This window comes from Ochotona princeps, chromosome 1 (assembly GCF_030435755.1).
Source record: "Ochotona princeps isolate mOchPri1 chromosome 1, mOchPri1.hap1, whole genome shotgun sequence".
In the NCBI taxonomy this organism is placed as follows: Eukaryota; Metazoa; Chordata; class Mammalia; order Lagomorpha; family Ochotonidae; genus Ochotona; species Ochotona princeps.
In genome coordinates, this window is record NC_080832.1 from 8,675,568 (window position 1) to 8,697,606 (window position 22,039).

Below are 22,039 nucleotides of genomic sequence, written 5' to 3' on the forward strand. Positions count from 1 at the left end.
CCCCGAATCGCAAGAATTTAACAGTCATATGGAATGCTAAACCAATTCTGGAAGGATGTTACCTTCACATCACAAATTCTCTATTAAAAAAACAGATTTCTTTTTCCATCCTCCTAATGTACTGTCACCACATTTTCATGGTAATGTTTAAGATATTTTAGGGCCCAGTGCAGTAGCCTAGTGACTAAAGTCCTCACCTTGCATGTGCTGGGATCCCATATGGGCGCCAGTTCTGATCCCGGCAGCTCCACTTCCCATCCAGCTCCCTGTTTGTGGCCTGGGAATGCACCTGAGGACAGTCTAAGGCCTTGGGACCCTGTACCCGCGTGGGAGACCTGGAAAAGCTCCTGGCTTTGGATTGACGCAGCTCTGGATGCTGTGGCCACTTGGGGAGTGAATCATCGCACAGAAGATCTTCCTCTCTGTCTCTTCTCTCTGTATCTGACTTTCCAATAAAAATAAAACTTAAGAAATTTATCATTTGAAAGGCAGAATTTACACACATATAGATAGAAAGAGATGGGAGAGAGGGAAAGGAAAAGAGAAAGCCGCCTTCCGTCCACCAGCTCACTCTCCAGATGCCCCTTGGCCCAGTGCTTAAGTCAGGAGTCCAGAGCTGCCCCTGTGTCTCCCATGTGGGTACAGGGACTCAAGCACACTGCTTTCCCTGGTGCACTAGCAGGGAGTTAGATCAGAGGTGGAGCAGCTGGGACTTGAACCAGCGCCCATATGGGATGCTGCTGTCAGTCCTTTCACTATAATATTGAAGTCAGCCTAACAGATTGTAAGGTTTAACTCCTAACATGGATACTAAAGGAAAATTTTTCATTTAAAATATATGGTTAAATAAATAAATAAATAGACACCAATCAAAATACTGATTTGACTTGAACACTAATACAATTATAAAACTGTAGGTCCAACTGCCAAAAAAGTCTCACTCAATAGAAGCCATTGATAAAATTCAAAATTCACTAAAAAGAAAGCCAACACCTGGTGAAACTTTCAAAGAACAAACCGAGGCATAACAGTGAAGCTCGTAGCCTCTTTCCCATCTCTGAACTACACTATAATTCACAAAACACTTTTGCAAGCCTCAATTTGTTACTAATTTAGATTTTCCTAACAACGCAAGGACATATGGAACCCCACTTTACAGAATAGCAGACTGGGGCCCAGGGCAGCTCCATGGCAGGACTCAGCTGTGTGGCTCGAAGTAGCATAGTGCTTCTTCCTATGTGATACCCCCAAGTCTATGCAGGCACCCCAGGAAGGCGGGGCTGTTTGACATGAGGTTCAGAGGCACCAGGGACATCCTGCAATGCTCAGTCCCTCCAGCTGCCGAAGGGTCCAGTGCGGAGCCAGCCTGGCTACAGGCAGAGGCCCATCCTTCAGCTCGGCCCGGGCAAGACCACCCAGCAGACACATGCTCCACGACGGAGAACACGCCCCCTAGCTGACGGGAGGTCTGAGAGCCGGTGTACAAGGTACACCCATCACACACAGGGACCCAAGTGGGGACCGTGGGGTTTCCTGCAGCCTGTCTCCCAGGCAGGTAGGCCCATGTCCATCACCACAGTGAATCCCTCCCCATGTTCTACGTAATGTGGTCCATGCAATATATCAGACACGTTTGTACTACAAAGCTATTCCTTGTTTATCTGAAACTGAAACTTTATGAGGTACCTTCAATTTATTTGGTAATGCTACTTTCAAATCAGTGATACAATGCATTACTAGGGTGGATTCTTCAACTAATCTGGTGTTAACTTCACAGGAGCTAAAATAGTATTATAGCAGCTGGTGCCGTGCTACTGTTGAGCACTGCGTCTCATGAATTTTGCACATGGGTCAGGACTGGAACTGAGAAGGGCTAGTGAGGTTGCCAAGCCACGCAGTGCCCAATACTGGGCCCTGGATGCTGGCCCAGTGCTCAATACTTATATTGCACTAAATAACCAGGTTCTGTTGCCAATAAATCCTTATTGCTGGAACACAGCCTGCTCCAAATAGTTACCAATACTTTGCTACTTCTGAGGACAAGCTCTGTCCATAAAAGAATTCTAATCTACTGAGTGTTCAGCTGGGATACATAATGAGTTCATTTTAAAAATAAGAAACAGGTTTCCTACTTATTTAAATTTCTTCTCATTCCCTTGGCTCATTCTATAGCTTATGCATAAATGTGGTTCTTCATGCTAACAAAGAAAGCAGAAAGGAAGAAAAGAAAATTATTCACTTTTCAGAGATGTATTTCATCTCTGAAACCCCCGCAGGCAATCAGTGCCTGCCCTGACAGCCCACAGGTGCACCTGGACAACAGGGCAAACCCCACCTATTGGGAACTTCCGGGGCTCCTTGTAGACAGGAAGTCAGCTGGGACAGACCTGCCTAGGGGAGTGGCCCAGAGGATCACTGCAATGTTAATGATCAGGAAGGGCCCTGACTTCACGGCCGACTAGGACAGCACACACAGGCCCAGGCTTGTGTGCCCTGAGTACCGTGTGGGAAGACAGGGGTGCAGTGCTCAGGGCGACAGCCTCTCCAAGCACTCCCCAGAGAGCAAAAACCAGAGGCAGAGCGATGAAGAGAGGAACTGCTAGACGCCAACCCTGGGTGGTTGTGGCCTGGGATCTGCCTCTTCTGACAACAATGGGCAGCTGGCCATGGCTCTGCAGTCTGGGAACCTGAGCCAGAGGCCGAGCCCGCATACTTCAGGTGACCCGGAACAGGAAGCCAACCACAGAAGTCATAGGAGGGAATGCACACAGGCCTGTCCTACATATTTGCATCCTTAAAACATCTTAAAAAACAACCAAAGCTGCTTCTGATTATTTAAGAATGAGTACTGGTTTCCACTGGAGAAAGAGCTTCATCAAAGCCACTTCTCCTTTCTAAGTTTGTTTAAACATCATTTCTTCCTTTGAAAAGGACAAGGTTCATCACCAACTCCTGAAGGAGCAAATGGTCAGGGTGACGGAGGGGGGTGCGTACGGACTGCCCAGGGAAGAAGCTTCCGAGTTTCCTGCCTCAGAGCACCCCGCACGGACTCCCTGGGCAGACATGACGAAAACAGAAACTAGCAGCGAAGCTGGTGGGCATGCTCCACGTGTCCTCCGTTTCTGCCAGCTGGCGAGCTCAGGTGTCCCTCCACACCAACTGACTCCTGAGGACACCCGGCAGTCACGGTGTCTACTGTCACTGTGTCGGATACCCCCCCAACAATGCTTCTGGAAAAGCAAACAGCGATCTCTGAACAAAGTAACTGCCAAACGTCTACCCATGCACCTTGACTTCCACATGCACTGCTGCACTAGCTCGTCTGACGGCACGGCAGCCAGTACTGACTTTACACTTCGAGAAATAGTACACTGACTACTCAGGAATATGTTTTAAAACACTAAATATCCTACAAGCAGACAACATTTGAAATTTATATTTGGGTTTACAAACTTTGGGGTGCACTGCCCATACTTATCAAGAGAAATTTCAAAGTCAATAGTAGCAAGCCAACAGATTATCTCCAAAAGAAACAAGACGGTCTTGTTTCTGAACTTCACCTAGGAGCAATCGTTCTAACCTATGCTTGTTGATGAAATAACGATTTCTCTTGTCTTCAGGAAACGGTGAAATTGGAATACTCAAAATGAATTAGCTCTGGCACTGTCCTTAGGGATACAACTTCACAAGAGCCACTCTGAAGGGCCAGTGTTTTACAAAAATGTTAACACTATGGCCTGACAGATCTAACACAGTCTGTATGCAACCATCACATATATCTATCAACTAACAACAAACAAAAGCACACCAACACCTCCCAGAGTAGATAAGTGTCTGTGCTCAGAGTCCCCACACTGTGTGCCTAACACACTCCGCTGAACGCCCACCAAGGAGTATTTCAATTTGTCGGCCTGTCCTCTTACCCCCACTCTTCACCTCTCTCTCATCCATGCACAGAATGATTAACATAATGTAGTGAAATGATAAAGATTTAACCCCACAAAAAGTATCTGAATTAGATCTATTAGCAAGGTCTATCTTTTCATTCACTGAATCTTATTTTACTTATCACAGTGGATTTTCTTTCTTACTGCAGGAATGCCTCTTCACTGCTGCTCTCCATAACCTGCTCTGCAGCTGGGGGCACCACCCCCCCTGGGCCCTAGGCCTAACAGAGTCACTGCACAGCCACTTCCACCCCCAGAGAACCAACTTTTTGTTTGCGTCAAGTTATTTTGTTTTTGCATGTTTTATAGGGAAGCAGAGTGAGTAGTGATCAAAGCACACAGAATGAGCCGCTGTTTGGGCTCAATTACCCTATAACACTGACATCCCATACGGGCATCAGTTCAAATCCCAGCTGCTTCACTTCCGATGCGGTTCCCTGCTAATGCACTTGGGAAAGCAGCAGAGGACGGCCCAAGAGCTTGACACCCAGCACTCACATGGGAGACCCAGATGAAGCTTCTGGCCTGGCTTTGGTCACCCCAACCCTGGTTGCTGTGACCGTCTGGGTAGTGAACCAGCAGCTGACGAGCGCTCTGGCTCTCTCTCTCTCTCTAACTCTGCCTCTCAAATAAGCAAAATAAATCTCCAAAAAGACATACCACAGGATGCTTACTAATAAAAATCCACTGGAACACGGGTTCCCCAGCTGCCTTTCTTTCAGCTGCTATCCTGGGGCAGCTGTGGCCAGCGGAAGGGGAGCCCTATGTGGAAGTCCTCTTCTGTTTCATGAGGCACCTGCTCTTCAGATACCCTGAAGTCTTCCTTCGTTACTTCCATTCTACATTTCTCTCCAGGCCATTGGGCTAGTTTCTGGACAGATAGCCTTGATGCCAGTACCACAGCCAGTCGCCCATGGCTGCGTCATGGGCTAGTGTCATCCTGCCACGTCCCTCCAAAGGTGGCTGGCAGGAGCAACTAGATCCTGGTCTGACAAGCGCTGGATTCAATGTTTCTACTTAGTGTGTGGCTATGACACTTCTCCTGTCTCCACTGGAATCAAATCTGCCCAGTTGGTTCAGTAGTTCCAGCACTGTTTGCTGAGTCACTCTGTAACCACCACAATTCGGGTCCTATCTCTGTTGCAAGAGCAGCAATTCTATCAGTAAACATGATGGATGGGCCACGTTCTTAGGCCATGTGCAACCTTCCCCCTGCAGCTCTGGCCTGTTGCCTGGGCTGCTCAGGGTATGTTCAGAGCTAGTCACGCTTAAGAAAGTGGCTGTGGTTTGGTTTGCCACTGCTTCAGCCAATAAGGTCTACCTGTGCCAGGTGGCCCACAGACAATGACCCAGTGGGGCACTTTAGCCTTGTCCTTTGTGATAGTCTGAGCGGATGAGAGGAAGCTCCACAGGTTCCTTCCCTTTGAGTTTGGGCGCCCACTTGTCCAGGGTCAGCACGGGTCTCCTGAGGTGCCTGTCCACCTCCATCACTGAGACCTGCGTCGTCCCCATGGCAGCCGGCCCTGTGGCTGAGCGGCTGAGCTCCGGCAATCCTGCTCCACAGAGCAAGCCCTGTTGTGCCCATGCTGACTCCACACTGGCACACACTGGTATGGCGGTCAGCACAGATCTCCTCCAAGGTTCCTACTCACCCCGGGGGCCCTTCAGGACACCCACCTTTGATCTCTCCTCTCAGGCTTTTCTTCTAGCAGTTTCATTTGTTCCTGATTTCTAACGAGTTCTTCCTCCATGAGAAGATACTCTTTCCTTCTCACCACCTCAATACTCTTAGTGGGCACTGAGAGTGGCGTGTCACCAGAGTGGCGTGTCACCAGAGTGGCGTGTCACCAGAGGCAGGCTGGGGCAGCTTCTGGTCTCTCTGGCCACTCTGGTTGGTACAGGAGCCTCACGTATCTTTCTCTTGCCCTGTCCTTCCCGCCTCAAGGACTGTGACGGTCCTTCTGGCTGACCTGCCTCAACACAGTCTCTCAAGCCACAGCTGCCTGAAATCAGCAGCTCGAAGCTTCGTCAGCACACAGGCCTTTCGTAACACCACCTGCTCTGCAAGGGCTGGCCCTGGGCATGTCAGCCTCTTGCCCTTGATCCCTGGTGCCCTTTCTGATAAGGGAAATAGACAGAGAACTCACAGAGATATGTCAAAACAGAAAACACACATGTAGGACAAAGCTGTGGAATCTGAAAACAAACTAACCACCTTCTAAATACAAAGGGTATGATGAAATAATGCAACAGTGGTTTGCATCCCTTATGGGCATCAATCGCTTGAAGGAGTTCTGCAGCCACGATGAAATCCTTAACACTTCGCTGTTGTCTGCCTGGGTTTCTCTCATGAGCCCTGGACACTCAGAAGTTCAACGGGAACAGCTTTCCTGGCTGGAGGACTTCGGCCAGCCCAGGCAGCCTAGGCCCACGTCCCTGAGCAGGTACTAGCTTAGAGCAGGAAATACTGAAACCAAGAAGCTACAGTCAATATCCACTTACTAATATGTCACGCTTGCACTTACTATACATTATACATTATAGTACATATTTGCCACATTATGTAAAAAACACTTTCACCAGAAAGAGAATGGCCTAAGTTCAAGGTTATTGTTCCTGTTATTTGTAACTTTGTAGGCTTTTAAAAAATATTGCTTTATTTGTTATCAGCAAAGGATTACAACCTCAGTATTTATTTTGGCTAATTTCAAGATTAAGAAATTTATACATACGTGTGTGTGTGTGTATATATATATGTATATATAATAAACATATGTATATATAATAAACATATATGTGTATATATATATGTATATATAATAAACATCCTTAAGAAGAGAAAGTATAAAACTAAAGATTGGTTTACAAATAATGCAGGTAATTCCAATATAAGTTTGGAAGGATCAAAATACATTGGGGGAATAAAACACCTAGAACAGTTTATCATTGTATTAATGTTTATGAATCATATTGTTTCTATTACTCCTAATTAAACTAAATCACTTCATCAAATGTCCTTGAAAAGTTACCCAGAAATATATAAGCATGGACTTTTCCTCTAAAATATTTCTCTAATTCTAAGCTGGTGCCATGTGGTACATAATATGAGATTAAACTGTGGCTGTGTCCCACTTTCTGTGACCACAACTGACGGGTCAGCAGTCTCCAGGAAGGCCTGGCTGGCTAGGACTGTTCCTCAGAACCTCCTGGGAAAGGAGGGCAGTTGGCAGTGCTCCACACTGTGGTGAAAATTAAATACATTAGTACAAGTCAATGGTTCCAAAAAATAACTGATTCATCTGTAAACCCTTCATCAATATCAGCTGTTATTACTCTTTTCTTAAAAGAGATTGATTTATTTTTATTGGAAAGTCAGATATACAGAGAGGAGGAGAAGAGACAGAGAGAAAGATCTTCCACCCAGTGATTCACTTCCCAAGTGGCTGTAATGGCTGGAGCTGAGTAGATTCGAAGCCAGGAGTCAAGAGCTTCTTCCAGGTCTCCCATGTGCGTGCAGGGTCCCAAGGCTTTGGGCCGTCCTCAACTGTTGCTTTCCCAAGGCCACAAGCAGGGAGCTGGATGGGAAGTGGGGCTGCTGGGATTAGAACCGGCGCCCACATGGGATCCTGGTGCGTGCAAGGCGAGGACTTTAGCTGGTAAGCTACTGTGCTGGGCCCCAGCTGTTATTACTCTTATGGCTGTAATTATTAATCATACCAGCTTTGAAATATCAGCCATGACAAGTCATTTATGATACCTAATTATGGTAAGTGCAATAGAGAAATAATATAAAATAAAATCCAAAGTTAAGGAAACCCACCCTCTAAGCACCCCCTCCTCATGTCTGCATTCCCAGAGGGTAAGTGTGGTGCCTGGCTGGATGGCATGCACTCCCCTAAAAGGCTTCCTGAGCTAAGTACATTTCATATAAGAAATGGTATTAGACCTCTCTTCCGGATCTTTTTCCATCTACACAACAGCAAAGAGAGGATCCTACTGCATGAGAAATAACAGCCACAATTCCTGCCGCTCCCTGTCACACGGAGCCCATTTCCCGGCACAGCCCCATCAGTGGAAGAGCACACAGCAGATCGTGGGCGCCTCAGGCTGCCTGGAGCTCGCCACTCCCAACTCACAGGCCAGGTAAGTATTTTGGGCACAGGGACACAGCTGTCAGGATTAAAATCCAAGTGAGGGCATGAGAGAGAGAGAGAGAGACAGAGAGAGAGAGAGAGAGAGAGTGTTTATGTGTGTGAGTATGCGGGGACACAGGTGTCAGGATTAAAATCCAAGTGAGGGCATGAGAGAGAGAGAGAGAGAGAGAGAGAGAGAGAGAGAGAGAGAGAGAGAGAGAGTTTATGTGTGTGAGTATGCGGGGACACAGCTGTCAGGATTAAAATCCAAGTGAGGGCATATGAGAGAGAGAGAGAGAGAGAGAGAGAGAGAGAGAGTTTATGTGTGTGAGTATGCGGGGACACAGCTTCAGGATTAAGCCCTCAGACTCCTGACTTTAAGGACCTAAAATCCAGGTGTGTGTGTGTGTGTCCTCAGACTCCTGACTCTAAGGACATAAAACCTGAGAAAATCCTCACCCTGCTCTGCAGAGCACATGCTCAGCGGCTTCCACGGTTTGTGGTTGTTGAAGATCGTGCATTATCCTGCAACTGTTACAATCAATCACTGTCTTTCCCCTTGTTGGGATCTTGGTCCTCACACTTCACCTTGGCCAGCAGGGTGCGGGGCGACCCTCTGCAGCACAAACACCAGGGATGTGAGTGTGAGAAGCTCCCAGAGCAGTGCTTAGTACAGGACAGGAAGGAGCAGAGAAAAGGCATGGCCAAGCTAGGCTGCTGGGGGCTGGCGGGGGGGGGGGGGGGGGGGACAGACCCAAAACAGGAAGTACGGAGACAGCCAGCTACAGATCCCTGGGAAGCACAGCCCTTCCACAGCCACAGGTGAGGGGTGCTGGAGCAGAATACACAGGAGGGAGGGAGCAGGTCTGTCACCATGGGACTGTTTTTCTCTAACGGGAGTTGGGAGTGTGAGACTGGTCAACTGGAGCTGAGTAATATCAAACCCCCACGCCCAGGGATGAGTCAGTCAATCAGCAGCGCCCGCCCCATCAGACGAGTCTGCACGCCGCGGTGTGAGGCACATCTCACCATCACACTGCAGCAGGACAATCCAGCATCAGAAGCCACGAGCTTGGCCAGCATTCAGACCCACAGGGCTGGCAGCTGGGAGGGCTCCACTTGCTAGTACAACAGTGCACTTGCTGGCAGACAAGACAGTGTGCTGCCCCATGGAAACCCAGGCAGGAAGGGTAAGACAGAGAAGAGGAAGGACAGCAAGGTGCCTCGGTACTGCCCCTCCCCGCAAGAATGAAGACAGTGCAAAATGGGAATCCTGTGACCGCTACTGTGGCACAGTGACTGAGTCTCTGCGTGTGATATCAGCATCACAACTGGGTGCTAGTTCAATCCCAGCTGCTCCACTCCCAGTCCAGCTCCCGGCTAACGGCCTGGAAAAGCAGCAGCAGATGGCCCAAGTGTTTAACTCCCTGCCACCCAAGTGGGAAACCCAGATGAAGCTCCTGGCTCCTGACTTCAACCTGACCTAGTCCTGACAATTGCAGGCATCTGGGAACTGAACCAGCAAGTGGAAGATTCTCTCTCCTTGTCTCTCTGTGTACCTCTTTCAAAGTTTTGAAAAATTTAGCAGTGAATCTCCTTATTTAATGCAAAGAGTGTCACTTTGAAGTACTACACAAAGTGCGCATAGGTAGACTAAATCACTAGTTCTAGGGCTTACATTACTTTGCTTATTTATTTTTATACCAGTTAAGTACCCTTTCTCTCTTCATGCCCTCAGGACCCACTACAACTGCTGCTAAATCTTTGGGCAATAATACCTCCACCTTCAGACCCGAAACAGGGTCGAGAACCCTGAATTTTCCATGTCAGATCTCCCTGGAGTGGCTTCTCCATGCAGTGAACGCTGAGCATCCTGAAGGCAGCTGTTACAAAGACCACCTCCCCAAAAGTCATTTGTCCCGCACCCGCATCTCGTGACTCCAAGCTTCTAAGATCTCCTTCTTACCCCTGTACATCCTGAGAGAGCAGAGAAAGAATCCGTCAAGACATCTGCCCAAAATTAACAAAAATGGATAGAGAACCAGCAGGAGGTGAGGATACAAATAGTGAAAACCACCAATGCAACGGAGACAGCTCACCTCAAAATAAAACTCGTAGAGACTCTATTTCAACTGGAATAGAATAAATCCAGGGAGAATTGTTACCAGTTCCTGTGGCCTGGACAAGGTGAACCAGGCAGGGCACACTATAACCTCACAGAACTGAACTGGCAGTATTACGTTCGTTAGGTAGGTTTTCTCCGGCAGAACTGAGTTCTGCAATCACGTACAGATGTTTAACTTTTACTATCAATATTGTTTACATTTTTGCGGGTTATAAAAATGCATGCAATTAAGCCCATTGCTGTATGAAAGTTTCAATAATAAAAACGAGATTGAAAATACGATAGTTGCTTATAAAAAAAACACTTCCAATGTATGGGAAGCTGAAAACTAGAAAGAAATTAACAAAAAAATAAACAGCCAATGTAATATAACAACGAGTTAAGTGAGGTCTTTAATGTCAGTTAAATGGCAAATGATCTGTAACAACCGATGTTTAAATGTGTGCCAATTATATATGAGCAGACAGCCTTGCAATTAGAGTTTAAAGATTTACTTCTCCCAGATTTGAATATTGTACATGAACATTTTCTCTGAATTAAAAACCTTCCTTTGCACTCTAGACAAAATGCTAAATGCAAAGGTCGTTGCCAGCTCTGCCTATCAAAGCAGGAGCCTTTACCTTGTAGACTTCAAGAGGGGACACCTAGAAAGCTCCTCCCAGTCTCAGCAGGACCCCACATGGCAGCCATGCCCCCCAGGATTCTGGGGCTTTGGGACCAATGCTGCTCCCAGAGAAACAGCCTGGGAGAAAGCACCCAGGGTCCGCGGGTACAGAAGCTTCCTATCCTGAGCACTTCAAAAAAAAAAAAAAAAAAGATACACATTAACATCCCATGCTTCTTTGGAAAAGACACAGCCTCCTTCTGAAAGTAATGCTGGCCACCTCCTCAGGCTCTGCGGTCCCACCTCGCTGCTATGGCACTGGCCACACTGTTCCAAAGCACTTCTCAAGGTGCTTTTGCACTCCAGGGAAAACGGGTCTCAACTACAGCCTTCCAAAATTTCCAAGTCGTTTATCCAATAAGTCAGCACACACAATATGTCTTCAGGAGACCCAACCCTGCTCTTGGGCTCCCTGGGGACCAGGATACTCAGCTGCCTCCACAGAGCATGGAGAAAGGACCGGAAGACAAAACGAAGTTTCCAGTTTCCTAAGACAAGTAAATGGAAGTACCATGATCATTAATTAAGCCAACAGGCCCATCTTGTGAGGCTCACCCCAAGCCTACAGCCTCAACAAGTCTGTGGGCAAACAGAAAGAAAAGATAATGTATTTTTCCATGAACTTCTGAATGACCCAGGTGTGGCCAAGTTTTCCATGATACCAGGGGCACCATCAGGCAATCCATGCCACTGTGTGCTCCAGCTTGCCAGCTATACCCACAGGAAAATCCCCAAAAGAAACTCAACTTCCTCAAATTCCATGATTCAAAGACACAAGAAAGAGAAGGAGCATTATAGCAAAATGAAGTGTTGAGGCAACCTGTAACTAAAGCACCGTCACCATCTGCACACAAATGGGAAAGCAAATGGAGGGACGAGGAAGCTCTTGCAAGAAGGCCAGTCCCAGCTGTGTGAGGGGCACACACAGGAGCCCAGCAACAGAGAGCCCGAGAACTCAAGCAGTGGACATGACCAGGTTGTAGTTGTAAAACCTGCGCAGTAGGACCTGGCGCCGTGGCTCAATTGGTGTATCTTCCCTTTCAGGTGCTGGGATCCCATACTGGCGATGGTCTGTGTCCCGGCTGCTTCACTTCCCACCCAGCTCCCTGCCCGTGGCCTGGGAACACAGTAGAGGACAGTCCAAATTCTTGGGACCCTGCACCCGCGTGGGACACACAGAGCAGGCCCCTGGCTTTGGATCAGCTCAGCTCTGGTCACTGCAGCCACTTGGGGGGTGAACCAGCAGATGGCCTTTCTAATAAAAAAAAAATCTTCAAAAACAAAAACAGGGCATCAGACTACCAGCTCTTCCTTCTGTGCAGACACAGGACCAGGGCTGAGTGACGTGAGAAAGGGCGAAGCACTCCCTGGAAATGACCACGGAGTGCCGCACCCCCAGTACCCGCTCCCTGGTGCAGCTGCAAGCTGGCAGCAGCCAGGCTCTGGCGCTGAGGGTCAATGTGTCTCCTCCAACGGAAACAGCCTGCTCCAGAGAATGAGTGCTCACACACGGCCAGCCAGGAGTCCACAAGCACACACCAGGCTTCCAACCAACATGTCCACGCACTTCATCCTTCAACAGGAACAGTCACAGCCAGGTACCATCCTGGCAGAAACAAGACTGCCGAAAAGAGGAATTCAGAAGCAGCAGACACAAGACAAAGAAACAATCAGATAGTTTTTAAAAACTAGCATTCTATTTCACAAAGCATAAAGAAAAATTTTGGAAATTAAAAAAATGTTAGAAAGGAAATACTTTAAGAGTAAAAGTAGCCAATAAGGCCAAGGTTATCTGCTATGCCGCTAACAATAATGGGAAAAAAAGCAAAAAGACTAGTTAATAGTAAAAAAGTTTTGGACACAGTCATGAAAAGATCCACCCAGCATACCAACATCTAGGAATTCCCGAATAAGCAGAGGTAACAATATTATAACAGCCCAGAAGCGAGTTAACAGTTCCAGTTGAGTGTCTAGAACAGTGAGGAACCAAAAAAGGACTCGTGAAAATTGGGCTTAAATGCCAGAAGATCACAGGTGGCAGTCCACACATAGGTTCATATTTAACGTCAATTTTAGCTCACTGTGGTACCTTCTGTTCAGAACTTAACCAAGACTTGAACTATTAGTCCACTGGCGTGTGCTTGGGGACTCTGGTGGGCTGCCACCACGGACAGGGGAGCAGCTCCCGTGCACAGGAAGTACCACCATTCAGGGCCCTGAGCTTCTCGGTGAACCACTGGTTGGCAGCAGTAACACAAGTGAGAAAGTTCCATTTCAAAAATCCTGAGGCACTGGCACCATGGCTCAGCAGGCTAATCCTCCGTCCTGTGGTGCGCCTGTATGGATGCCAGTTCATGTCCTCCATGCTCTGCTTCCCATCTCGCTTCCTGCGTGTGGTCTGCAGAAGTAGCAGCAGACAGTGTTGGCCCCTGCACCCATGTGGGACACTTGGAAGAGGCTCCTGGCTCCTAGCTTCAGATTGGCTCAGCTCTGGCCGCTATGGCCAAGTTGGGAGTGACTCAGTGGATGGAAGAGCCTCTTTAACTCTCCATCTGGGATATGACAGGACACACAGCAGCTTTAACCACTAGGGCACAATGCCAGTCCCTGATTCTTTTTCAAAGAGACAAAACTAATGTTGGTGCAAGAAGCTTTTCAAATCCATGCATAGTTTCTTTCATAATAAACACCTTTTGAATTTTCTGAAGAATCCGTCTCATGAAATGAAAATGAGAATAACGATAATGAATGGGCATCCTAGGGCAGCAGCAGAGTTCATTTAAAGGTTAGGAGCCATTCCAGATAAGAACAGGAGGCCAAGACAGTTCAGCGGAAAGGTGTGACGGCAGGAAGCAGCGAACTGTCTAACTGTTGCAGCATCAGAGAAAAGTAAGGCATGTGGAGCCCACGAAGCAGTCGCTAACTCCTGTCAAGATGAAAGAACACCTGATGATGGCATGGTGACTCTCAGCTGAGTACGAAGAATACTACTTTACAAAATGGGTAAGAATGAAGACAGTATTGCAGTCTTAACCAAAAGTTGAAATATGAGTCCACTGACAGGACAGTCACGAATGGGAAACAGAAGGTACCACAGTGAGCTAAATCGGCATTCAATACGAACCTAGGAAACGATACCATGTTGAAGAATTTTGAAAATAAATACAGAACGCGGTGTGATAGCCTAGTGGCTAAAGTCCTTACCTTGAACGCGCCGGGATCCCATATGAGCACCGGTTCTAATCCCGGCAACCCTGCCTCCCATCCAGCTCCCTGCTGGTGGCCTGAGAAAGCAGTCAAGGATGGCCCAAAGCCTTGGGACCCTGCACCCGTGTGGGAGACCCGGAAAAGCCTCCGGGCTCCTGGCTTCGGCTCAGCTCAGCTCTGGCCATTGTGGCTGCTTAGGGAGTGAATCATCTGATGGAAGATCTTCCTCTCTGCCTGTCCTCTCTGTGTATCTGCCTTTCCAATAAAAATTTTAAAAATCTTTAAAAAAAACCAAACAAACATAGCTTCTAGTTCATGAATATGTAAATACACTTTAAAACATAAATTAGATATAAGGAAGATAACTTCATTTGAAAAAGCATCTTCTTAGATTTACCCGGGTCAGAATGTATCCCAGGAGAAAGGGACGGACACGTGGCTGACGGTTTGTTTTCTCATGCTTGAGGTGAGGCAGGCACAGGTCACGTTTCCTTCATCAGCCAACTCAGCAGTTATACAAGCCTCACTTCCAACTCGAGTGCTCATTCTGTCCACAGGTAGGGTGTTTGCATTATCAACTTTTTTCCAGCTTATTCACTCACTCATTTTTGAAAGTCAGAGAAACAGAACTTCTATGCGTAGGTTTACTGTACATAAACATGCACCAGCCAGAGCTGGATGAAACCCTGCTCCCATGTGGACATCAGTAACCCCAATGCCTGCCCTCCTGCCCGCCGCCTCCCAGCAGAGGCAGGCCTCGAAAGGCCGATATACAGAGAGGAGGAGACAGAGAGGAAGACCTTCCGTCCGATGGTTCACTCCCCAAGTGATCACAATAGCCGGTGCTGTGCCGATCTGAAGCCAGGAGCCAGGAACTTCCTCCAGGTCTCCCACACGGGTGCCGGATCCCAAGGCTTTGGGCTGTCCTTGACTGCTTTCCCAGGCCACAGGCAGGGAGCTGGATGGGAAGTGGGGCTGCTAGGTCATTGTGCCGGGCCCTTTTAAACAAATTTTTTAAAGACTTATTTATTTTTATTGGAAAGTCAGATTCACAGAAAGGATAAACAAAGACCTTCCATTCACTAGTTTGTTCACTCCCCAAGTGGCCGGAGCTGAATAGATCTGATCTGAAGCCACGAGCCAGGAGCTTCTTCTGGGTCTGCCACACAGATGCAGGGTCCCAAGGCTCTGGGATGTCCTGTACTCCTTTCCCAGGCCATAAGCAGGGAAGGGAAGTGGAGCAGCCAAGACACGAAGTAGTGTCCATATGGGATCCCAAAGCATGCAAAGTGAGAACTTTAGCCACTAGGCTACTTTGCTGGACCTGCTGCATAATCTTATGCAGAAACCAATTTACTGCTTCCCACCAATCAGTGCAGCACTGGTCACTCAGGATTCAAACAAGACAGCGTGTCTACAGAATTATCCAAAAATTAGATGATACTCTCCCAGTTATTGTTGCGTCATGAATTAAACAAAACCAGTGGCTTCACTCAATTGCCAAGATGACAGAGATGTCTATTCTGAAAAGCACAAAAATAAATATTATTTGAATCATTTATCGGGGGATTTTTTTCCTTCAATGAATCGAAATTATTTCTCCCAAACAGCTTCTCCTAAATTAATAAAGAGGGGTTGCTTGTAAAAGCATAAGCTGTGTCCATGCATGCGTGCCTTTGTGACAACTCTTTCCATGCGCCTAGGTGCAGGCCCCCAGAGGCCCCTCCTGGGCAGCAGGTGGATGGCACGGCCGCTGTGCAGCCCTTGTCTCTCACCTGGAGGCTCCCCAGGCAGCACGTGCACTGCACCTGTCTACAGCCAGCACTGCTGGGGATGCACAAAGGTGGCCAGCATTAGTTTCCAGATTTATTAACCACATTTTTAACAACTCTGTGATTATGGAACTGGGCTTATAAGAAATTCTGATGAATGATTAAATTATTGTGTAAAACTTGTGTGAAAAACTAAATTTTTACAGATTCTTTTTACAAGTCTTTTGACTTAAGACCACTGCTAACCTCAAATTCGGGTAAAGCAGACAGTGATTTCCAATACCTTTGGCAAAATAAAACACACACACACGCACACACACACACACACACCCTACTGGCCCCCTCCAGCACTGCTGCGTCCTCCCACCCTCTCCCACCCGTCACAGGAGAGTCGCTTGCACACGCACACGCACACACACACACACACCCTACTGGCCCCCTCCAGCACTGCTGTGTCCTCCCACCCGTCACAGGAGGGTCGCTTGCACACGCACACACACACACACACACACACACACACACACACACCCACACCCTACTGGCCCCCTCCAGCACTCCTGTGTCCTCCCACCATCTCCCACCTGTCACAGGAGGGTCGCTTCCCAGGGCGGGAGAAGGAGAGTTGAAAGCTGAGTCAGTTGCTTAACAGCATATTCTGTTAAAGGGAACAGGATTCACTGGAACCTGACCCAGAAAGGCTAGTTTCCTAGTTGGCATGTCAGCATTCCCTTAGAATTCTATCACTCCATCTCGATACAGTATAGATGCCATATAGGGCGCCCAGGCAGAGCTGGGGTGTTTGCCTTATTCCTTCAACAGAAACAGAAGCACCTGGGGACACATTCAAATCTTACCTCACTCATTAAGCATTTCAATAACATTAAAATGAGTTTATTACTTTTAACATTTAAAATGTAAACGTATTATCATATACACTTAATTAAGTCAGATGCCATATGGATGAAAAATGCAGAGAAATTTGGATCAAATAAATTAACACAGTTTGCTTCTGTTATAAGGAAGCCCAGACAACTGGAAGCGAAAGTTAGGATTTTTCCAAACAAAATTCTTCTTTTGCAATAATAGAATCCAGGAGTTACAGTCTCTTTTGAATTAAATGTATAGATATTTCTACCACAGAAAAATAAGATTTTAAACATTCACCTAACAAAATATTAAAGGTAATTTTTACTTAATGATATACAAGAATTTAACATTCTAACATATAAAAAGGGTTTTGGAGGGTGGCAGGATGGATTCCATACCATATAAAGGGATTCCATTATTACTTCTACTGTATTTACCTTCCCTTTTAAATAAACCAGCCAACCTGGACAAGGCAAACAATGCAACCGTCTTCAAGGCATTAAACAAGAGCCAAGGAAAGAAGAAGGGCCAGGGACCACCCTCGCTCTCCACCTGCAGGAGCTTCCTACAGCGTAGGGAGGGGAAGGGAAGCCAGCACCCCAGACTTCTCCTTGAGCTAACAGGGTGAGGAGGAAGTTCCCCAATGTTTTGCATAGGAGCAGAGTGTTCCCCCGAAAATACTTGGCCCTGTGTGTGAACAGCTCAGCTGAGGGAGGAGAAGGCTTCTGCAGGAGGATTAGGAAGGAGAGGCCCCTGTGTGCCCAGGACAGTGCCAACTCCTGGCAGCCAGAGAAGGCAAGCTGCATGGAGATGCTGCGAAGAATCTGCCGTGGAAAGGTGAGACCACTACTGCGCCCTTGGCCCTCGCTCTTCAAAGACAGACCCCGAAGCATCAAGCTGTTCCCAAGTAATAAAACCAAAGTCCAAGGTCACTTAGAGGACTCCAAGGAAAAAAAAATCCAACAGTCAAAGCAGATTCCACATTGCTCAGTACCTGGTCAGAAACCAGCAGAAACACCAAGGCAGGAAAACACACCCCAACTGAAGGAATGATTCAATCAAAAGGCACAAGCAAATAACAAAGATGACAGAATTGGTAACAAAAATATTAAGCCAGCTAGTACAATGCTGTATGTTCAAAAAGGTAAAAGAAAGATACGCTTCAAGAGATATGGAAACTGTGTAAAATAATCCAACTTGAAAGTGTACAAACAAAAACGTCAATGTCTCCTGTGAACAAAGCACTGGACGTAGTTAATGGCTGATTGCAAATAATACAAAAGAAAAATCTAGAAAATTTCAACAGAGCACAGAAAGAAAAAAAAAAAACGGGGAGAAAAGAAAACTTCAGGAAACCTACATCTATGTAACTGGAATTTTCAGAGGCAGGGACAATGAAAATATTTGAAGCTGAGACTTTAAGCTCTGAAGCTCTTTGTCTTTTTTATTCCTCTGAAGAAGTATACAGAAAAGTCATATAAATAGGTGAGATTTTATTTGGTCAAAATCTGTTAATAGCTGTTTGTTGAGCGTAGTTGACTATTCTCACGTTAGAGCCAAGAGATGAGGCTTCTTACAGACAACCTAACAATCACGCTGTATAACACATCATTAGCCTCATCCTTCTGTTAGCCCAGTGAGAGTGACGTGTCTAAGACTTTGGGCTGTGCAGTACAGGAACCAGGATCTACTATTACAACACTTAGCATGTCATTATAACGACTAAGGGGCTAAATTTTAAATGTATTCAATACTGATGACTTCAAGTCTAAATAGCTAGTGGCTAGTGGCAATCCTGATGGACAGCAGGGGCTTAATGTGTCTATTTTCACAGTGAGTTTTTCAGAGCTGCTGCTGCAAGCAAATGTGGTTTTAAAGCCACTCTCTCGAATAAATGCTCTTTGGCATCGCTGAGTCTCAAATCCTGTGCTTTACCGGTTCCCGTAAATTACTTGTAAACACATTTTAACAGCATAAGTAAGATCATTTCACTTGCACGTTTCTACATTGCTCTTCCTATAGGTATCGCCCTACTTTCAGATAATGAAACTGACTGACTGCTGCTTAAACAGAACTTAACTGTGATTTCCCACTATTAAATGGAAGTTAGAATAAATATTTAACATTTTAATTTAATTTACAGCTTCCCAAACCATTCCTGCCATCAGGAAAAGTGAAATTTGCTTTGTCTTGAGTGACTTCCCACCCCCTCCCAACACACATACTCCCATACACATATGCAGGTATGCATCTGTACACAGGCTTGTATGTTTTTAAAAATGCATTTATTTATTTGAAATGCACAGTTAGGCAGACAGAAAGAAAGGGTGTGACAGGGAGGGCGATGAGCCAGTCACTGGCTCCAGTAGCCAGGTCCGGGGAGGGTCACCCATGCAGGAGACAGGAGCCATCTTCTGCTGCTTTCTCGGGACGATTGCAGGCAGGTGGACAAGCAGCAGAAGAGCCAGGACTCCAAGCGGCACCACACGGGATGCTGGAGTTGCAGGCAGCTGCTTAACCCCACAAGCCACGCATGTATCTTTGGCTCAGTGTGATTTACAATGTTTGTCTATCAGAGCATGCCTGACCCAGCCCCAGCTCCTAATGCTAGCCTCCCAACACGCAGACACTGGATGCCCAATTCAAGTAGCCAGAACCCTGTCACCCATGCAGGAGACCTCGAGTTAGCTCCCTGCTCCTAGCATGGCCAGTTGTAAAGATGTTTGGGGAGTGTTCCCTTCCCCCACTTCCTTTCCCTCTTTTAACAGTCCCATCACTCTGCTTTATAAATAAAGTCATTTTTGAAAAATTTACAGCGTCAGATTTGCTTTAAAATATTTCTAGAGCCATTGTTGACATGTTTCACTTTGATTGATTATGAATAAAAACAGAAATGCAAGACTCTCTAGTGTGTGGTGTTAAGAGGAAGCATGTGGTTGTCTTTCCTACCCCACAACGGGTCCCAGCGGGCATTTACTGATGGGAGCTCCGCCCACCTCAAAGCATCTTCAGCAGAAAACAGAGAAACAGAGCAGAAGGACAATCCTCCAGCCTGCAAGCCCACACTCTGGATGAGGCGCTGCGGGTTCACGTCCCTGCTTTTCTCCCACGCCCGGCTTTCTGTCAACCTGTACCCTGGAAGGCAGCCGTGAGGGCTCTGGCAACTGAGGGCTGGCCACCCACACCCACGTGACAAACCACACAGATAAAAAGGTTTGCAAAAATAGTGTGGAAAGAACCATTAAAACTCAGGAGGGCAAAATAATTAAATTTTAAAATGGACTGAAGATGTCAAATAGACATTTCATCAAAGCAAGCACACAAATGGCCAATGCCTGCATTAGAATATGTGCAATGTAAGAGGTTACTAGAGAAATACAAACTTAAATCCCAGTGACACTCCCCAGCAGGCTGTGCCGCAAAGGACAAAAGAGGGAATACAAAGGCACAATGCTAAAAGGGATTCGATGGCTGGGCAACCACTTGGCAGTTTTGCTTTCTTGCTTTAAAACAATGTATTTTTAAAATTCTACTTGAAAGGCAGAGAAACACACACAGAGGGTGGTGGTGGTGCGAGGGAGAGATCTTCTATCCACTGATTCTCCCAAAATAGTTGCAATAGGCAAGACCAAGACAGGAAAAAGCCTGTCCAAGAACTCCACCCAGGTCTCAGACTGGGTGCATGGATCCAGGCACCTGGGCCACCCTCTGCTGTCTCCCCAGATGCAGATACAGGCAGCTGGATTAGAAGCAGAGCAGCAGGGATTTGAACCACTGCTCCAGTAAGGGATGCTGGCACTGCAGAAGAACACCAGCTACAGGGAGATTCCTAAGAGATTGGCAGCACACTGTCATACACCAGCCAATTTCACATCTAGGTATCTACACCTCAGATGAAAACACGACATCTGGGGAGGGTGTGCTGGCATAACAGGCTAATCCTCTGCTAGCCAATGCCAGCATCCCTTAGGAACTCCGTTTCATGTACCGGCTGCTCCACTTCTCACCCAGTTCCCTGCTTATGGCCTGGGAGAGCAGCAAAGGACGCCCCAAGCACCTGGGTACCTGCACCTGCGTGGCAGACCTGGAAGAAGCTCGTGGCTCCTGGCTTCAGATTGGCTCAGCTCTGGATGTTGCAGCCAGCTGGGGAGTGAATCCAGCGGTTGAAGATCCCTATCTCTCCCCCTCTTACTAAGTAAAATAAATAAATCTTTTTAAAAATTACATCTATAGAAATATTTATACACACATGGCTATCCCTGGCTCAACTACTCATAATAACCAAAAAGCTCAAAAAGTAACTAAAGTGGATCAAACTAAAAGTATAGTGAATTTATAACATATTGGGAATTACATATACAGCAGTTTAAAAAAAGGGGGTGGGGGAGAGGGGAGCTTGAAGTATGCTACAGTCCTTCTGTGAAACTAGCACTGTAAGAAACTGGAAGGCAGAATGGGAGAAGTTCAGCCAAAACACGTGCAGGTAGGCGGTGCAACCCACCAGTGAAAACAGCCCAGCAGTTAACAAAGTTTAAAAAAGGTGGGCGAGTTGAACTTGACTGGACAATAAGATGCTGGACTCTATGTTTGGTATACGCTTGCAATGGGGGAATCTCAACTGAACTTGAGCTGTGGTTATGCAACAAGCTGGAGGAATCCACCATGGTGGGAGGGTTTGAGGAGGGGTGGGGAGAACCCAAGTACCTATGTAACTGTGTCACATAATACAATGTAATTAATGAAGTAAAATAATAAATAATTAAAAGAAAAAAAAAAGAAAAAAAAAGGTGGGCAATATGCTTTTAACCTGGGTTTTCAATTACCTCAATTTCACTGACACAGTGATGCTGTTTACACATTCAGGGTGAGTTTTTGTTGCATACATTAACAACTTAATTTTCATCCTTTTCAGTCTTACAAAAAATTACAACAATTTCCTCTCTACCTTTACATAATTAGCCTTTGAGGAACACTGGCCATCACGATTAGTCAATGACTAGATCAGTAAAACCATCTGATACTCCTAAATCAGTGTGTTTTAACATTCAAAATGCTACAAAGGCACTGCAGCGCGGGGGAAGTGAAGACACCTGAGGAAAGACTCCAGCCTGCGGGACAGCTGCGGACAGCTGCGCGAGCCCACGCGCACATGGCCAGCGCCCCTGGGGCGTTCACAGGTTTTAAATCCCGGACTCCTGGCCAGCTGAATGCGACTGCACAACTGTTCAGGCTATTAGAAATAGCAAATGTATACATATGTAAGCGAAACATAACCACAAAATTCCAATTCCAAATGTTCCAGTTTTCTGCATTCCCCTCAAACT

The 22,039-nt window shown here is 46.7% G+C and overlaps 1 protein-coding gene across 8 annotated transcripts in view; it reads right to left on the minus strand.

The window, feature by feature from the left end:
- ARID1B (AT-rich interaction domain 1B) overlaps window positions 1-22,039 on the minus strand; it is a 370,148-nt gene that overhangs the window by 171,601 nt on the left and 176,508 nt on the right. The window lies entirely within an intron of this gene.